Here is a 19,461-nt window from a genome sequence, read left to right on the forward strand (position 1 = left end):
AGAACATTCTATGCAAATAACCCTAGTCCTATGGGATGTGAATCATCATGGAACTTTAGAAGGTATCAAGCATTCATTCTCGAAAAAAAACCCGATAAAACTATTAGTGTTCTTGTATACTTCCGGATTAAAACACATTCCCCTTTAAAATATGTGATGATTAATCGGAACGCTCCTTTAACGCAAAGACGATATTATAAATATCTATGCATGCACCTTACTGTAATAACCGTTCTGAAGTGTGTAAGAGGCGTATAGGAATAGAGCGCACACTTGCCACTGAACATCACGTATTGAAGTATATACTGCAGGTAATATATTTTACTGCAAAGAGTAACATGTATGTACGTTTGATGTCTTAGCCGTATTTTATAACGTCACTACGTATAGAATTTCCGCCGCGTATTTAATTACATTTTACCTAGTTTCTGTTTTCATCCTTTTGCGCGTTCCATATAAGTTTGTATATATTTGACACGCGGCGTTTTTCATCGGCTAGCCTCAATATATATTAAGATTCCTGAGAGTGAGGTATGATTTGGCTCCCAGCACACGGAAGATAATCAAATAAGCGATCATAATTGTGTCACCGCTGACTTTCAATACTTCAAAATATTGCTTTGCTAGACTATTTGACGTGATTTTTGGTCAGGGATTCCAGATTTATCGTTCATGTGTATAAGGCTACATCTTTTATAAAATTAATATTTGTTGTTGATATTCTTGGCACGCGATTATTTTGTGAATGAGAGAAAGAAAAAATGAAATAAAAAAAAACTAATCAGATATGAAAGATGTATGGGAGATTTTTATACAGTGATGCATTGGTATGAATTGTACAGTATACACACTTATAGAGAAAGATACATACAGTAAACATATGATTAAAATATGTTCACTGCTCTATAGCACAGGGTTGTTTACGCGCATGCGCTGATTTGCATAACGAGCTCTAGGCTATATTACATTGTGTCTAATATTATTCGCACAAATCTTCTAATCCAGTATACTAGATCAGTGCATTGTTATGTAAATAAAAATAGCGATTCCTATAAAGTTACTTAAATTTGATAGGCATTGAGTGCTTCAAGCGTCATGTATAGTCATCAATTTCATTGAGCCAAATTGCTGGATATTCCGATGACAGTAACTTACATACTTCAACTTAGACAATGATTTTACTGCCAAACTGAACGCAAATAAAAACGCGATTCATTATAATTTGTCACATTTCAAAATCATCAAAGTGTCATCAGAAGAGTTATTATTATTAGACCGAAAAGTTGAAGGAAACATTTTCGACCTTTCAGATAGGCCTATTTATTTTCTTCTCCTTCGAAGTTTGAAAAGCCTGGATATTTCGTCCAGACAATACTTTTTGTTTTTAAATCTGTCATGCCGAACACCACATGTTTTACCCCGGGAACTAATTCCTCTAAAGCCACATACAAAAGCAGGAGAAGGGCGAAGCTATAGGGAAATGGATAATATATATAAATAGTAACCAACCGGGAAATAATTTATATGAATAAAAGATTTGATCCCCTTCGCTTTTACGGAAATTCCCAGCTTTACTAACAGCTTTATAAGTTGTTCTTCTCTCCATCCCTTGTCTTCTAATCCCATTACATCTATCTCTCTGTGTTCACCATGCTCATTAACCTGTCTGTATTCTGTGTGCGTTATTGTCCATTCTGTTACTGTTACTTGTCATTTAGCCTCTGAAGGAGATCCTGCTAGGATCGAAACGTTAGGCCAACTTACTTTTACACATTCTCTTATACAGGCTATCTAGTGGATAAGCAGTTTGCTAACAGCTTCATTTTATTTTGATTTTTAGCTTTATAAGTGCTCAGATTTAATAACAGCTTAAAAACCATCACTTAACATTTACAGTCATGTTCAAATGGTAGCCTATTTTACAAGAAAGATAAAAGATGTTTCTTACCTTCTTCCTCAACAGGACTATACGGATAACGTCTTTACAAAAGTATTGATGTGTATACAGTGGTGCTTTCTTTACGCAATAATGTTTGACACGTCATGACTTCACATTAAATGCACTAAGAGATGTCTATAAATTCCGCTTTAAAATTCCATTGACGATAACGTCACAGTAATGTACAGAAGTGATTCCATATGTGTTTCCAGCTATATCAAAGTCATGAAAGTGTTGTTTGCTTCTGTCACTTTAATATTTTTAGAAAAATGGCCCCAAAAAGAGAAAGAAAATGACCTAAGATCCAATCACATGCATTGACCAATAAGCAACGACGTTTTGTAGACCGCTCAGGCTATTCAAATAAAACTAGGTTAAAATTCCCAAATTTCATGTAATGAGGTCATTTTCTGCTGAATATGTATAAGCGTCCCCTTATCTCGAAGTTGTTGGCTCACATAACGTTAAATCAAAACCGGTAATCAAGCTCATTCTCTTCGATTTAATCAAATCAATCAGTTCTTCTCTGCTTGCTTGCAAAAAATGCCTTAAATCTAGAACAACACTTATTTTACATAATTGCATTAATTAAATATACGGATCGTGTTAACACGGCAGGGGGTGATCCTTTCATGCTTCGGCTAAATCCAGTCCAAGAGCCGCAACCTTATACTGTTTTAAATTAACAGCGCTGATTTTGTTTTTGTCCTATATAACAAATAGAATCAACAGAATGACTTATTCTGCCCTTGTTTGGCAACAGTCTCCAATGGTGATAGCAATAATTAACCTGTGTCTGATGGTTTTAAAAGTACCGTATATTCCAACCATGCAGGTATCATGTGGAGGCGATCGGTTCAGTTTACCAGACCCTATACCTCCAAACGAGACAGAGGAATTACAACCGCTTCACCGAATGGGATTAACTTCTGATCTGTTCGTTAAATCCACGAAGTAATAAGTATAGGCTCTATCTTTGTACTACTGCTATAGTCCGTGTACACATCATATAGATATATAGATATATATCACAAGGTTTACACAACTGTGTATATTATACACTGTCGCAGAAGGGTCAATTTACCTCAGCTTAACGTCAACAAACGCATTCATACTCGCTACATGTGATCGGAAATTATCCATAACCGCGGAAATTCACACAAATCTTTGGATACTCACAAATACGGTATTATAGCAACAGACATGGCACATAGTAGCAATTATCAGCATATATATAGTGAGCACAGGATATGTACCAATGAATCTAAAAAAAAAACAAGGTGATAAATTCCTTTGTACTTTCATATGAAGGGCATGAAAAAAAAATCGATATTTCTAAAGAACATGTTGGAATGAGGCAGGTGGTGTGTGTGTGCTAACGGTGTATTGCACAGTATTCACATATAGCCTATATGAGATTCGTGAACCATTGTCGCTAACGTCATAACTGCGCAAGCAGTGTCCGAACTGACCGGAAATCCCCCACCCCCACCCCACTCTCCTGCTTCAAAATGATGTTTGTCCAATCAAATCAACATTCACAATGAGAATGGAAATATAATTGTTCGATATTTCATTTCGATATGGATGATCTGAAGTAGACACACAACAAGGCTTTATATATATATATATATATATATATATATATATATATATATATATATATATATATAGCCTACATATAACTCAATGGACTGGGAAATGGCCCGTTGTGATTTTGAAGGGGCACAGTAACAGCAAATGTATATACTGATCAACTCACCAACAACAGAACATATTGCGTGGTATTCTGGGTAATTCAGGTGCGTTGTTTAGGGGAAGGGGTTACTAAGTGTGGAAACTTCCTCCGCAACAACTCTTTCCATTAGATATCGAATCTGTCATGCTGGTCCGTGAGTTTCGTTTTTTTTCGGTTGTTTTTTGGTAGGGGGTGAGGGATGTGGTGAGACGCGGCGTGAGAAGGGGCGGGGCGGGGGGCGGGGTGCTCGAACTGTGATGGCACAACGTATAATCATATACAGATTTGTTTCAGTTGGTAAGCTTGTTAATATTGGCTATAGGCTTCTAATGTTAAACGTATTTGGAAGTCACATTTTACAAATATTAATTTTAACGCATTATCTGGTGCTATAAGCGAGATTTCAGTGATATGAAACTTTCTACCAATAATGCCACCTTTCCTACATCTTTGAACCGCATCGGTTTATCTCGAACAAGATCAATGACAGCTGACCCACAATTGTTGATCCAACCATGGAGCTATCTGTTTATAGCTCCATGATCCAACCTAAAACCATGACCAAAATTATTTGTCACAAAGCAATAGGCCCTATACAATTGGTAAGGGAACAGATTCGGGACGTTGCATTTACACAAAGCGTAACCCAAGAGACAATCACCACAAATATTCCACAGTTTAATAGTTTGGAAAACAATTACATATAGGGCCTATATATGTTTGTCAATTTGAGCTTTGTTAGGGTAATAACCTCGTATATTGAACGAGATTCGAAAAAGTGGCCAAAATACCAACAAAATTGGCTCGACATTTTGTTTATCATTTGCTATATAACTAACGGTCTATATTATCAACTCACCGTGTAGACTAAAATCAACCATACCGTTATGTATGTCTGCCTAGATAATTACCATCACAATGGATATACGATGAATAAATTAAATCGTTTAGCATGCCATGTCTAACCTGCAACGTTCTGCCTTGCTCGTTACTTGAGAAGTATTTATCAGCTCTAAGGAACGCCGAAAGAGACCAAGACATTAGAAACGAACTCCGGGTAAACAAAACAACCTTAAAGTTAAAAACACCATGTTATTGATCAACTGTTAGTAGAGTTGGCAAACATATTGACGTAGTATATCTTTGTCGTTTTTCAAATTAACCAATAAATAATTCGCGACCTTTAAATGATAAGTTACATTCATATTTTCAAATATTACCCCGTTGCTATGGGGAAAGAAAAACGCCTGATTATAACTGAATCAGTTAATTGATATAACAGATTTCTTAATATTTCCTGTCTACTCATTAACCAATACATCAAGAAATGATAAATATAAGTATCATATTTCTTAAATTTGCCAATGAAGTGAATTATTAGCCGCCGTTTAAAACCATTTACAATTATTACTTATACTTATTACTTAAGCACCACACACGTTGCCAGCATTCTTTATACAGTGAGTGGTTCATCGAATGTAGTTCAAACCACTTCCGTTCCAGTTTCAACGCAGTTCAACCATGCGAACCAAAGAGTTAATGAACTTTGCGTGTATACGCCTTCATGCATGGTTGCATTATATAAGGACGCGTGCATTTGTGTGCATGAAATAGGTTGGTGACGGGTCGGGTGGGTGGGTGGGGGGGGGGATATATAGCCCGACCGATAATATATCCTTCACGTCCAACAAAAAAAAAAGAAGAACTCAGATAGTACGTATCACTGTCTAGGTAACAAATTGGAATGTGAAACCTTCAAATGAGAGATTCGAAATAGGAACTTATTTTTTTTTTTTTATAATTAATCAAGCGGTAGTTTATATTATACCAGATATTGTGATTTTCGCGGTCTCATACCCCGAGCGCCAAATAACGAATAAACACTCTGTGCATGCTTTGGGTTTCGTTACGTTCGCTTTACGTATCGCTACAACAAGGAAGCTGGTATGGACGAGAACTCACTAGTCAGAACTATTTCGTAGTATACGAAAGTACCCAAAGAGGTACTCAACTGAGGCTCATATTATATGCTAATAGACTTTAGTTGCGACTTTAGAGTAAATAGCCTACAGATTGATCTATCGCGATTGTCATCCATTTAGCAATTAATGCGTTTAGTGGAAAACAGGGTTTGGGCGGAGGGGGGGGGGGCTTGGGGGGGGTCGTATATTCCTAACCCTATAGTTTATATTTAGTAGAGGTCCCTGAATGGGTATCTAATCGTGTGACTAACGGAAAGGGTCATTCCAGGAGTGGATGTAAGATTTTAAGAAAGGAGTTACCACGTGGTGGTTGAAGCCCGGTCTCCCGTGTAGAGGCATCCGGTCCTCGCACACATAGACTTGAAATGATTTTTTTTTGGTGTGAAAGGTTGGAAACCATGGCTCTGCGCAAACTGTTCTTTCATATCAGGATTATATGTACAAAATACTAGAGAAAAGTTCATTTTTAGTGCTACTGGCAATGATCTTATATAGGCCAAAGCGAAAAGAAAAGAATAAAAAACGTCCCGAATAAATCACTAAGACATATCAGAGACACGTAAATATTCACTCACGTTTGTCTTGGATCTCTGCCCCGGAGCCTATTGACTGGTTATATGCTTTGTTTACGTATTATATCAGCCTATACCGTCACAGATCCACATGAGAGTGAATATGTCTTCTTCCATAGATGGGCCTCTATTTTAGAACCACACAGCAGCCTCAGTTTTTGGAAGAAGTATAGCGATCGCTGATAAGGATGGTCTCGCTGGTAATTAACCGGCTTTTTCTAAAGTCTATTCGAACAGCAATTCCCGATATCTGATGGTGATGAAAGGGTGAGTTACAAAGACACATATAGTGAGTAATCTACCATGCAAGAAATTGAGGGCCTGCAAAACTTACAAGGATACGTTTTGTTGTTTACTCATGCATGCGTATACGTGCGAGTCTTCGCAAATGAAAAGTTCAAACCTAGTCCATATAGAGTATATTGAACACCAGTGTATTAATACAGTTATGCGGCAGTTGTTTACCACTACACTACGCGATCATATTTCCTTATTTACTCCTCAGTGGCTAGACATATATGGAGAACAATTTGTTTTTGATAATTCGCTGAAGAAATGAAAAGAGCAATACTAATAACAACAAAAGGAACAATGAACCCAAAGGACTAGTAAAAGAGGTCCGAAAGTAACCGTTATAAAATCAGAGGCCAGAAAAGAGGACCTTTTCCCAGTTGAATAGATACCCAAACACCCTCTCAATGGACATCAGTTGTCGTTCCTTTATGCTAGCTAATTATGTAGCCTACCTCGCGACCTCCGACAGATCAGTGGTGGTGTTATACGGGAGGGGGTGGGGGTGGGGACTATACAAACATGCATTTATCCAGCCAATCCACCTTCCCATGGGCCACACTTGTTACTTATTCCAGTAGCCAAAAACAAAGCAATATCAATGCCGTTACCATGCACAAGGGCCTGTTTACTCGCATATGTTGAACTGTAGCAATTCATCCAAAATACTACCATAAGATATCCTCGCAGCAGCCTTCAAGTTTCAAGTTGAGGTGCTACTAAAGTGCTGCTTACACCAAATTTCTACTTACTAAAAATATATAGTTGAAATTGTTTTATGAACTACGTATGTCTAGCTCCCAGCCTTACGTAAGAAACATTGATGCTTAATGCATGTTCATACGCAATACAAGAATCACAAGAGCCCCTCCTTCCAGGTCAAAGGTCACTAGTATAACCTCCACATTGAACTTGATGTAAGCATTCTAGAATGTACTAAGTCTAAAACTGACCAAAATTCCTGTCCTTGATATTCTGACCCTTCATACGATTTCTTAACACCGAGTTTGTTCAACTAAACTGAAATGACATCGAAATGAGGGCAGTATAACAATTTATGAAGTTTGAAAAATGAGTGACTTTCTAACAAAGTATATTTGGTTCCAAAATTTAGACCTTTATGGTGTTAGTAGATTTTGTGATGAAAGTATGGACCGAATGAAATATTGAAACAATTACGTTCATGCGTAACGATGACGGTATATGTAATTACTCACAATGTGTGACGTTATGGTCCCGGAGGGGATGGAGAGGGGTGGGGGGGGGGTGGTTGGAGTTTACATCTTTCCGCAATCCTATGTGGAAATTTTCTATATTAAACTTTCTCTATTATATGCAGTGTATTATTTTGAATAGTCAAGCTTAACTGCATTTAATATAGAAACTTTAAATTATAAAGTTTTTTTGGAAATTTCTGCGGATTTTTCTGTTCCTTGAATTACTATAGAATAGGGAAACGAGTGTGTGTGTGTGTGTATAAGGGCAACGATTGTCTTTAAAGCTCGAATAAAATCGAAGTTAGTAATAAATAGTCTAATGCTTACTGAACTAATATTCAATAAAACAAAATATATCTAGTATTGTGTCTTAGACTAGTTTGATTAATATCAGCCATGTTTTTGAGTACCGATTGTGCAGTTGGGTGTTGGCCATATGATTGATGACATTTATATAATTTTTCGTTTGTAAACTTCCTAAGTTTACAAATAAAAAAATAAAACGTGGCACCTTTCCTTGAAGGACAAAGCTCAATGATGTCAATAGAACTCAAGGGGTTGTTAACACGTAATGATCTATATTTAGACTGAGGGACTTCCACCCTGTGTGTAAATACAACGCGGCTTAGCTATAGCAATGACGCAATGATTAAACAGCCCAAAACCGAACACACACAACCTTTGATGGCATATTACTGTGATTCATGATTTGAGCTCATGATAAGGTATCATGAAACAACTGACGGATTTCGAAAAAATTTCCCACTCAACGTGTAGTATGTATCGGTTAGAAACTGTGATTCCAATATTGACATATGGGTAACAGGAACTCAGTCATTATTTGCACATTGTCAATTATGAGTAGTGCGTTGCACATCAGATATGGAGAACATGTCACATGGACTTTATGGCGCCCGCAAAAAGTACACTAATACATACATCATCTTCAGTGCATGATCACCAATATGTCACGCATGCATTGATGAATACTGTATATGTATATATATATATATATATATATATATATATATATATATATATATATATATATATATATATGTATATATATATATATATATATGTATGTATATATACGTAATCCGTTGAAAGGTAAACCAATTATGCTAGTATATGAATTGAACGAATTACCAGATGACAGTAATTATGTCCTCATAAGCTGATTGCATCATTGGAGAATTCCATGCGAATTCTGTTCTGGTATTAACAACACATTGATTGTGTCGTTTATGGTTAGCGATGCTGCTGTAAAGCATAGCACTTCACGATAACATATACAACCTTTTCTGAATATTTAAAACAGCCGATAAAAAGTTTATTTCACATCTTCTCTACTTAGCACGAACAAGCGTATGTGGCTTATAAATCTTGTTGTCATATTACGTCATCGCTAATAAATAATATATATCATCTTATGGAGGGTTTTTGCTTGTATCTTATGCTTAAGACGTGACTGAGACAAGCGACCGTTAATTACAGGCGCTTACATGTATTAACACGGTGCTAACTTTCAGGCGTTCTCGGCTATACAAAGTTGTAACTATTTGGACAATTCGTTTGAAGTTCCGCATGCCGAAAACATAATCAAAGTTAATAAGAATATTCGATGACAAGATGTCTCTATAGAATGACATAAAGGTGAAACCTGTGTGTGAGAAATGCTATAGTATAGATATATCGTCTAAGGGATAAACCATAATGTATATATACATATACATAAATATATAAAGTCAACTGTGTCGAACAATACTAGATCTGTTTTGGTGATATATTTGCCTTACACTAGAGATCAAACATGCATGATGCTAACCAAATCGATGGCATTGTTACTACATATCTAGCATTTATGACCCGATATATTTCTTTGTTCTGGTGGGGTGTATTTGTTTAGGGTTTTATGGGATACTTCACAGCATGAACATAAATTACTCTCGTCAAGTCATTCCTATTCTTGCAAAGTTTGTTCGTGCGTTTTTTTTTTCAGGCAACTTGACAACCACTTAACGTCCTATCTTGTGCCCGCAATTTGTAATAACGGGAGAGAGATAGCGGGAGGGGGGGGGGGGGCACAAATGTTTGCGCTCTATATACAGATATAGGGAAGGTGTTAAACCAGCACTCAAACTTACAAGGACAACTTGTAGTTGTTGAGTTAGTTTTCATCTTAGCTTAATACGAAAGTTGTTTCAGTCATGGCCAACAAATTAACTAGAATCGAATGGCAGTTAATAGCACAATACAAAGTAAATGATTATCTTTAGTTATAATGATGGCAATTATTAATGAAGATCGTTTCCCCAAACTGCTCAGAAAATCTTGAGCGATATCCTAATTTAAATGTTGCGTCTGAGAGCTGCCATTTTTTGAGTTATAACATTCCTTTTGTTTTTCTTTCCTTATTTTCACGGTGAAAGACACTGAAATCAATGTCATTTTTAGTTCATTTTAAGAAACTCCGTATTTTAGAAACAGTATTTGTAAAGCCCGTTTCTATTATAGAAAAGAAAATTCGTACTGAAAAAAAGAGAAAACCATTAAACATTCAAGCTTATATTGGTTTAATGATGTGATATTTAGACTTGCTCAAGTCTCCGGTCTTGCATATATATATATATATATATATATATATATATATATATATATATATATATACACGAACAGTGATAATGGTTGGGCTAGCTTCATCTTTACTGCAATCCCTATGGTAGGATATTTTCGTGCGGTATAAAATGTCATACCACTGTGCCTTTGTTTGATCAATTGTTAGCGTGAGTATTGAAATTGCTTCATTTCTAAAAGTACTACATGCACACTTGAAGTAAAATATACTGTCTCTGTGGTAGTGGTTTATGTTATCTTATGTGTACTTTAGGATTCCACGAAGTGCCCGAGTATTAGCAATTATAGGCAGTGAAACAAACAAACATGGCGCTTTATCAAGAAATGAACGTTTCCAATATTTACCTCTTTACGCCACCCGGACATGCAAAGGTCGTAATTTATTCAATTCTTGGTAAAATGCCATATAAACCGTGCCTCGCGAAATCAGACGACCGCAAACTTTTTAACTTCGAAATAAGCAATCAATACGATTATTGTAATCAATCAAATTGAGCAATCAATACATCGGGAAAACATCAATGTTGGGTTTGATTACCCATGCGTAGGTATCATTCCAAAAATGGGGAGAAAAGGGGCTGTAGTTGGATCAAAAATATTAAAAAAAAGTGCTTAAATGTACTTCTTACGTATTCTTCATGAAATGCGTTGATATTCTGAACTTGTCCAAATCTATGTTCAAAGCGCAATATTTAATCCCGGCAGAGGAAAACGAAAGTTTATCATTGCAGTGAATGACGTAAGAACGTGAATTCACAAGACATGTTATACTTCTTTTGGCTACAAACTTTGATAATCAAAATTCGAAGCAATGAGAAAAGACAAACGTTACGCAGATGTACGTGCTTGAAATCAAAATTCTAAAGATTCTTTACCACGTGATAAATTCATTAGTATTATAGTCTCCCTACTACCGTGGTCCTGAAGGGCCAGACGAGTTGCAGACGGTTACTGTGTTAGTATAACACGACAAGATTATGAAAAATACGACATTTAACGTGTTGTCAACATAAGTGCAATATAACCAACTAGACATTTTGATCATTTTCGTGAGGATGGAATATCATCGTAAGTTGTAAAACTCGAAGGATATCGTAATAATAACGTGCTGTCAAGAAACTTGAAACGCATTATAACTCAACAATTGGATCATTTTTTCGTAAGTCATCATCAGTCCGACGAAAATATACAAATTTGTCTCGAGATGTCGCGTTCTATACTAACACACTTTGTCTGTACAAACTCTCCTTTCCCTTCAGAACGGCGAACTTTACACTATACCAGTTCATATTATGTGAATACTTCCTATGCTAAACAAATTGAAGATGAAAGTGATACCAGTTTCATGTACATTCTTTACAACCAAAGAAAAAAGAAAAAAAAATGCTTCAGGACACAGGGAACGTACGACAAGATCTTTTGAAATAATCTCTTGCGGTTTTTCAGATTTGAATTCAAGGTAGCGACTGGAATGCATTCATCCAACGCAGAGGAAATACTTATATTGTGGCAAGTATCCCATTATCAGATTGGAAGAATTTCAAAGAGCCGGAAGCTATACATGTATGGATATGGATCCATTGAATAAAGAAAAAAGGATAAATAAAAACAGTATGAATACATTTCTTGAAGGTTTGGAAAGACGATATGAGTCTCCATTTTGCCGGTGTACTTAACGACGTCCGGGAATGGAATAGTTGAAATCTACACCAAAGGCTAAAATGAATAACCATCTCGAAAATATGGATGATAACATCATAAGTGGAAAAAAATGTTTGCATGTAATTAATGAGAAATGTTCATCCGGGCAATTCGTTCAGTCACGTGACACTGATGATCAGTTTTATCGACGTAAATTTCATATTTTGAAATTGAATGTATTTTGTTTGTTTGATAAATATTTTGTGGCTATTTTTGTCTATCAGAATAAAATATTCATACCCAACGTCGTTTGTGATCTTGACTTACAAGTTAACGTGTTAAATAATGAAGTAAAACATACTTTGAAAATAAGAAGTTTCGGTTCTCAGTTTGTGTTTTAATGTGATTAATACTAACATGAAAAGTGTCTGGGCAATAAAATGTTGATAATCTCATGAAAACAGCGTAATGTACCCCGTATTAACCTTTAAATAGTGGAGAAATGTCTATGACGGCCTCCCATAATTTTATTAATTTTCAATATTTTTTTCTGGTATAATCCTCATCAGCTTTGGTAAAAAGACAATCAAACGCAGGCATCTGTATTTATGCCAATGGTATACGTGTGTATGGTTAGCACGTATAGTAGCTGAAAATGCTAACAGTAAATTTCCCATAGCCGAAAACAATCAAGCTTTATTTGATACCTTGCAAATAAGCTCTCTGGGTAATATCTATCCGGTTTGTAAACTGGATAAAATTTTCCAACAGGCAGACTAAACTATATCATATTTGTTTTCAAATCTTCTATAGCAGGGGTTCCATAATTGGAGTGCATGAACCCCCAGGGGTGCGTGAGTCCATCCCAGGGGGTTCGTGAGACGTTTCTGAAAGTCAAAACTAGAGTTCTTTTTGTTGAACTAAAATCTGATATATCATATAATTTAGTAATGTACAAAACTCTTTTCGCGTTCCATACGCATATGTTGCAATAGTATAGTACCGTACCGTGCATGTGATAAATAACTGAATTTTGACTTTGGTGAAGTTGGTGTACGCATGACAGTACGTTGTGAAGATAAAGAGCTGATCTGATCTTGAAGTTTCCAAATAAATATTTGTTCATCTCTTGTTTTTTCTCTCAATATTACACTATGAACTTGATCTTTTACAAAGCACTGTTATGAGTCTATAGTATAATAATGACTCAGATCGTGTCTCGAAAAGTTGGGGGTGCGTGGACAACTCTGACATCCACAGGGGTTCGTGGGGGAATAAAGTTAGGGAAAGCCTGTTCTATAGAGTTTCATATTGTGGTTTTTCCAGGCTACGAAATCGAGAAGGGCTTCTTCCCTTCGACTGATACCAGAATATCCAAACTGTTGGTACGAATACAACAGGTATGTGTATATATGGGTAGGAATAACATCCCCATTGGTATAAGTATACTAATAGTATAGTCCTACAAGGAATTCAATATGCTCCGAGTACTGGCACAACTATATACTAATCTAGGAGGACGAAAAGTGTGTAACAGTGCATGTAACAAGTACGAGCATGGACTCAATATAAATCTGGCTGGTACTTAATACTACATACTCAACATCCGTATTTGCGGACTTGGGTCTATAGTGTGTACATAAACTTTTGCCCCGTTGTAGCATATTTGCGGCAGCTTAACATAGATTTAACCTCCTTAGATTCTCACGACGTCAATGAGACAATATGACTAATATATGATTCAGTTAATAGCCATGTTCCCTTTGGTTAATTCCCCTTGTGTCGTTCAAAGTTCAAACGTAGGATTTCAAGGAAGGTAAATAAAAACGAGTAGATTATATCTAAATAAACTCGCAAGCGTTAGCTGGAATAGCGGAGAGCAACATGACAATGCATATATATATTTATTTATGATGGACCTATCACCTTTCGATGACCTTATGCATATGCAAACCCAGTGACGTCACGTGATAGTCCAAGCTTATAAATCAAGATTGTACATTACAGTCAACACTGCACGTTACAGCCCATTATGATATGTAATTGTCACTTATACACATTTCTACTGTTTTATACGTTTGTACTGTTATTGTTTAACTGTAAAGAGATTGCACTTAATTTTATGAATTTTATAAATGTCAAAAATGTGAGACCTTCGAAGAACTACAGTAGACATAGACACAAGAACATAGACACATTGATACTTGTTACAGTATACATAGAAAGAACATAGGCACACATATACTTGTTGCAGTTGGCATAACATGAGCATAGACACATAGACATTGTTACAGTAGGCATAGCATATATAACCATATAGACACCTGTTGCACTGAACATAGCATAGACATTGACACGTGTTGCACTAGACATAACCTGATCATAGACACATATACACTTGTTGCAGTAGACATAACATAATCATATATACTAAGACACTTCATGCAGTATAGACATAGCATGAGCATAGACACACACATTTGCTACAGTAGACAAAGAAGACTATAGGCACATATATACTTGTTGCAGTAGACATAACATGAGCATAGACACATATACACTTGTTGCAGTAGACATAACATAAACATAGACACTTTTTGCAGTAGACATAGCATGAGCATAGACACACACATTTGTTACAGTAGACAAAGAAGACTAAATGCACATATATACTTGTTACAGGAGACATAACATAAACATAGACACCTGTTGCAGTGAACATAGCATAGACATTGACACGTGTTGCACTAGACATAGCATGATCATAGACACATAGACACTTGTTGCAGTAGACATAACATAAGCATATATACTAAGACACTTGATGCAGTAGACATAGCATGAGCATAGACACTTCTTACAGTAGAAATAGAAGAATATCGGCACATAGATATACTTGTTGCAGTAGACATAACATGAGCATAGACACTTGTTGCATTAGACGTACTGTAGCATAGACATAGACACTCCTTATTGTGTGCAGAAGAGCAACAAATAGAAACCTCCAAACTGATGGTTCGTTTATCGTCACTGTCTCTGTGTTTAAGTGGTCATATCATTGTCGTGTGCTTGAATACATTACAGAGTTGTTCGTTTTTCTTGAAATGGTTTAAGAAAGTAGACTTCTTACCACTTGAACCAATGAGATGTTGAGAGAATTGAAAGCTGCAATGTACTGTAAGGTACTGCAATGTACTGTAAGGTACAATGTTATGTGGAAAATGTTTATATTTTGGTTTCCTTTCCTACTAAACTTCAAATGGTCATTGACTAAATTTATTTACTTGTTATCGCGAAATGTTGTGTTATATAGCCACCGGAGCTACACCCCTTAATATACCAATCTGACTTAATGAAAAGGTATCATAACCTAAGATATTATTATAGTATAAATAGTGCACAAGCCGACTTCATTTCTAGCAAAGAATCCTCGCTTCTTGTATAGTGTGACTTTAAAGCAAATATCAGCTATATTTTATTCAGCTGGTTACGTTTGCATGTTACTTATATATACACTGACTCATTCACTTGTGATGATGATTCGCATTTACTTTCGCTAAACACTAAAATCTTTAAGCAACGAAGCATGCAAATTGCCGCAGCTAGAAGAAGATACAGACAACTTCCACTTGATTTCCTGTCACTCTCTATTTTTTATGCAAATGTCAAATTAACAAAAGGTCATATTTTCAAGCATATATTCGACATCTTCCAAAAACATCTATAAACTGTTCACGCACGAATCGGAAGAGGAAATCTACAGTGATTAAACGTAGCGAAAATGAACGTTAATAGACAAAATAATACACTTTCATGCCTGTAGAGATGTATACTCCTCTTCTGGTAACTGTGTGCATAATTAAACATGTAATATTTTTCATCGGTGACATTTCCAGGGTTAGAGAAAAAAAAGAAAGATTCATTAAAGTGACATTTAGGATCGGTTCACTGATATATAAATTAAGAATAAAACAAAATGTTTTTTTTTTCAAACATCGAATTTTGTGTTTAATGAAAATTTGTGGTATTGTTTATAGGGGTTTATATGGGTTTGTGAAGATATATATATATATATATATATATATATATATATATATATATATATATATATATATATATATATATATGCATAGCAAGCTTAATAAGATTAGAATTGATCGCAAAAATATAACCTCCAGGATTTAATATGACGTAAAATTCAGAGGCTCTGACTTTTCGATCCATAGAGAAGAATATGAATCACAGTATAGCTTCACTAGTATCGTGTGCAAAGGATGATGTTCTGTTCTTCAAATTGAGTTTTAATGTGATGAATACTAACATCTGAACATGAAAAGTGCGACTATAAACAGTCGTGTATACCGGTACGAATCAGTAGCGTGTGCAAAGGGGACGAAGAGGGGGGGGGGGGTGGGGTGTGGAAGGGAGGGGCATTGGATACCTCCAACTCTATCGTTAGTCGAGCGTTTCTTCTTCTTCTTCTTCTTTTTTTCAATAGTATTTATTAGCGCAACCTTGCGTTTAGACTTAATTATAAACCTTACTTATATAATAGTCTAAATATGCCCCACAATTCACCTTTTGACCTCTGAACTTTGAATTATTGTCTCTAGGGTGGACCCCATGCCCCTCTTCATGGGATTCAACGACCACACAGCTATATCCAGCATTCGTATGAAAAGAAATCCGCCTCCTATACAACCTGTCCATAGAGTATCATGGCCCTACCCAATAACAATCGGTGAAAATTTTAGAATATGGGATTCCCTACCCCCTCCCCCTCCCCCTCCCACTCAGTCTTATATTGTCTAACTATTACTTGTCCTTTTACGACCTCTCAGTACAAAACATAAAGTATATCAACTTTTTAAAGCGAATTCCTCAATTTTGTTGCTATTCTTCTTCATGCAGATTCACAGTTCATATTTGTCCTTGTGGTGTGCATGAAAACCGGACCTAGCATTTTTAAGACTATAAAGTTCAACAATTTAATGTGCATTTTCACAAGATGATGTCTGAATCAAAGATACAGCATCTTTCAAACGCAAATTTCTTTTGCGCACAATTGCTTCGAAATTTTATTGAATATATGTGTATCATTAAAAAAAAATAAAAAAAGGTGGTTTTACGTTTGAGAGGCCCAGAAATCGGTGGTTTTACGTAATAAGGGAGGCCCAGAAAGCCTGAAGCAGGATGTATAGAAATCTTATAGGATTAGTCCATGATAGGATTGTCAATAATATACGATTAGTATGTTAGGATAGGATTAGTAATGTTCTAGGATTAGTATCTTAATTACATCAAAAAATAAATCAACGCTTATATACTTAAAACTTACCTGTTCAATAGAGTAGTCCTATAAGGTGTATCCCACTACATAACACTATATAGGATTAGCCACGATGCATCAAGTCTTCATACAAGTGAAACACGATGGTTAATCTGATCAGAGCTTGCATGTGTATCCGTTTATACAGATTTTGAGTCGAGTTTGCTATAGAACCATCGCTCACACCTCTGCGGAAGTCGATTACACACTGCAACGTCTGACTTTCCTCACGTATATATAACACTTAGAAATACCGTCTGTCGTGAAGCCGTAAAATAACGCGTGGGGATTCGGCCTACTTTAGGCATCAAAATGTGACCAAAAAAAAATCGAAAATATACTTTCACAAAGAATAAATGCTTTTATTCCTGTCACGTTCGTGTCCTGATTTATTTATTAATTATGTTTATTTATACCTTAAATCGTGCTTTTCATTAAACAAAATAAATTGACGTTTGCATATTTTTAATAGCCTACTCGACCAGACAAACGTTTATCCTTAGACACGCACTTCGCCGAAATGATACAGACATTATTGAGGTAACTCGTAAAATATGCATATATACAATTTATATACCGGACTAGATAAGGTGAAGTGATTCAAGAGTATGTAACTAAAATAAGATGAATTCACGATCGCATTTAACTCGAATATCAGCGGAAATCACAGTTCAACAGGTTTTAAAATGAGGCCATTAAAGGTGGGCATTTCCTGTATAAATATATACATACATTCCTTCTTTCCTTGGATATATATACATATACATATACATATACATAAATAAACATATATAAATACATAAACATATATAAATATATATATATATATAAACATATACATATATATATATATAAATATATATATATATATATATATATATATATATATATATATATATATATATATATATATAAATATATACATATATATATATATATATATATATATATATATATATATACACACATATATATATATATATAAAGAAAGAATAGAAAGAAAGAAAGATTTAAATTTATTTAAAATTTGGCCACTAATTACGAACGACAACTCACTCTAATTTAAATCAGTCTCATGAGAACAATTCTTCCATCTCTTAAGGCACGAGTGTATTGTAGCGTTAGGCTACATCAAGCCATATTCATCGCAATGACGTCATTCTCATAACTCATTTGTACTCTAAGACAGACCGACGATTCTTCTATCTTTTAACTTGATCATCAATAAAGAAAAACCGTCTGGAAAATTAATTTAAGGATGAAATTTTACCCATTACATTTTACGATTGCATCAGAAAGACCTTCTTTATATATATTTGCCTATACCATTCGTTACATTTTCCCTCATTGTCGATAGTACTTTAAAATGACGAACCTTTTTCGCTTAACCAAATGGTGCATTTCAACTCCTTCACGTTTGAATTGGATTTTTCGTTTTAACTTAATTATTTACAAATGTCCTTTGTTCTTTGTATATAGTCTTGCCTCTAAACTAGCGCGCATGTCGTCTCCGATCAACTCATCCACCACGAAGTTAAACATAATGCAAGTTGATGTGCTGGCGATATTTTGTTTTGAACTGTACGGATTTAAATTGATGTCTGTTTTCCTTTTATTAAATCGATAACTTCTGCGAATGCAGCATCCAATCATTTAGGATATGTATAATTAAATGATAGATTAAACAAAAAGATAAATAAATTAGTATAATATTTTAAAGATTTTTGAAAGGACTCAAAGAGAGAGATAGACAGGAATGAGGGAAGGGGAAAAGGGGGTAGTGCTACAATTCAACAAATTATAACATAATAACGAAGCAGGGGGAAGGAGGGGGAAGGAGGGGGAAGGAGGGGGAAGGAGGGGGAAGGAGGGGGAAGGAGGGGGAAGGAGGGGGAAGGAGGGGGAAGGAGGGGGAAGGAGGGGGAAGGAGGGGGAAGGAGGGGGAAGGAGGGGGAAGGAGGGGGAAGGAGGGGGAAGGAGGGGGAAGGAGGGGGAAGGAGGGGGAAGGAGGGGGAAGGAGGGGAAGGAGGGGAAGGAGGGGAAGGAGGGGAAGGAGGGGAAGGAGGGGGAAGGAGGGGAAGGAGGGATGGAGGGGGAGGGGGAGGGGAATGGTAT

General features: G+C 35.9%; 1 protein-coding gene across 3 annotated transcripts in view; it reads right to left on the reverse strand.

Moving 5' to 3' along the window:
* LOC139985205 (alpha-N-acetyl-neuraminyl-2,3-beta-galactosyl-1,3-N-acetyl-galactosaminide alpha-2,6-sialyltransferase-like) overlaps positions 1-17,848 on the reverse strand; it is a 54,739-nt gene extending 36,891 nt beyond the window's left edge. Inside the window, exons 1-2 of one of the 3 annotated variants that reach the window (XM_071999483.1) lie at positions 17,356-17,848; positions 6,235-6,481 (exon numbers count right to left, since the gene is read on the reverse strand). The gene's annotated coding sequence lies outside the window, so the exon portion shown is untranslated. Of the gene's footprint in view, positions 1-1,948; positions 2,994-6,234; positions 6,482-17,355 lie in introns of those variants that run through there. The other 2 variants (XM_071999498.1, XM_071999489.1) reach the window with 2 other exon arrangements.
* Positions 17,849-19,461: the final 1,613 nt, after the last annotated feature.

The sequence above is a fragment of the Apostichopus japonicus genome, chromosome 2, assembly GCF_037975245.1.
Source record: "Apostichopus japonicus isolate 1M-3 chromosome 2, ASM3797524v1, whole genome shotgun sequence".
In the NCBI taxonomy this organism is placed as follows: Eukaryota; Metazoa; Echinodermata; class Holothuroidea; order Aspidochirotida; family Stichopodidae; genus Apostichopus; species Apostichopus japonicus.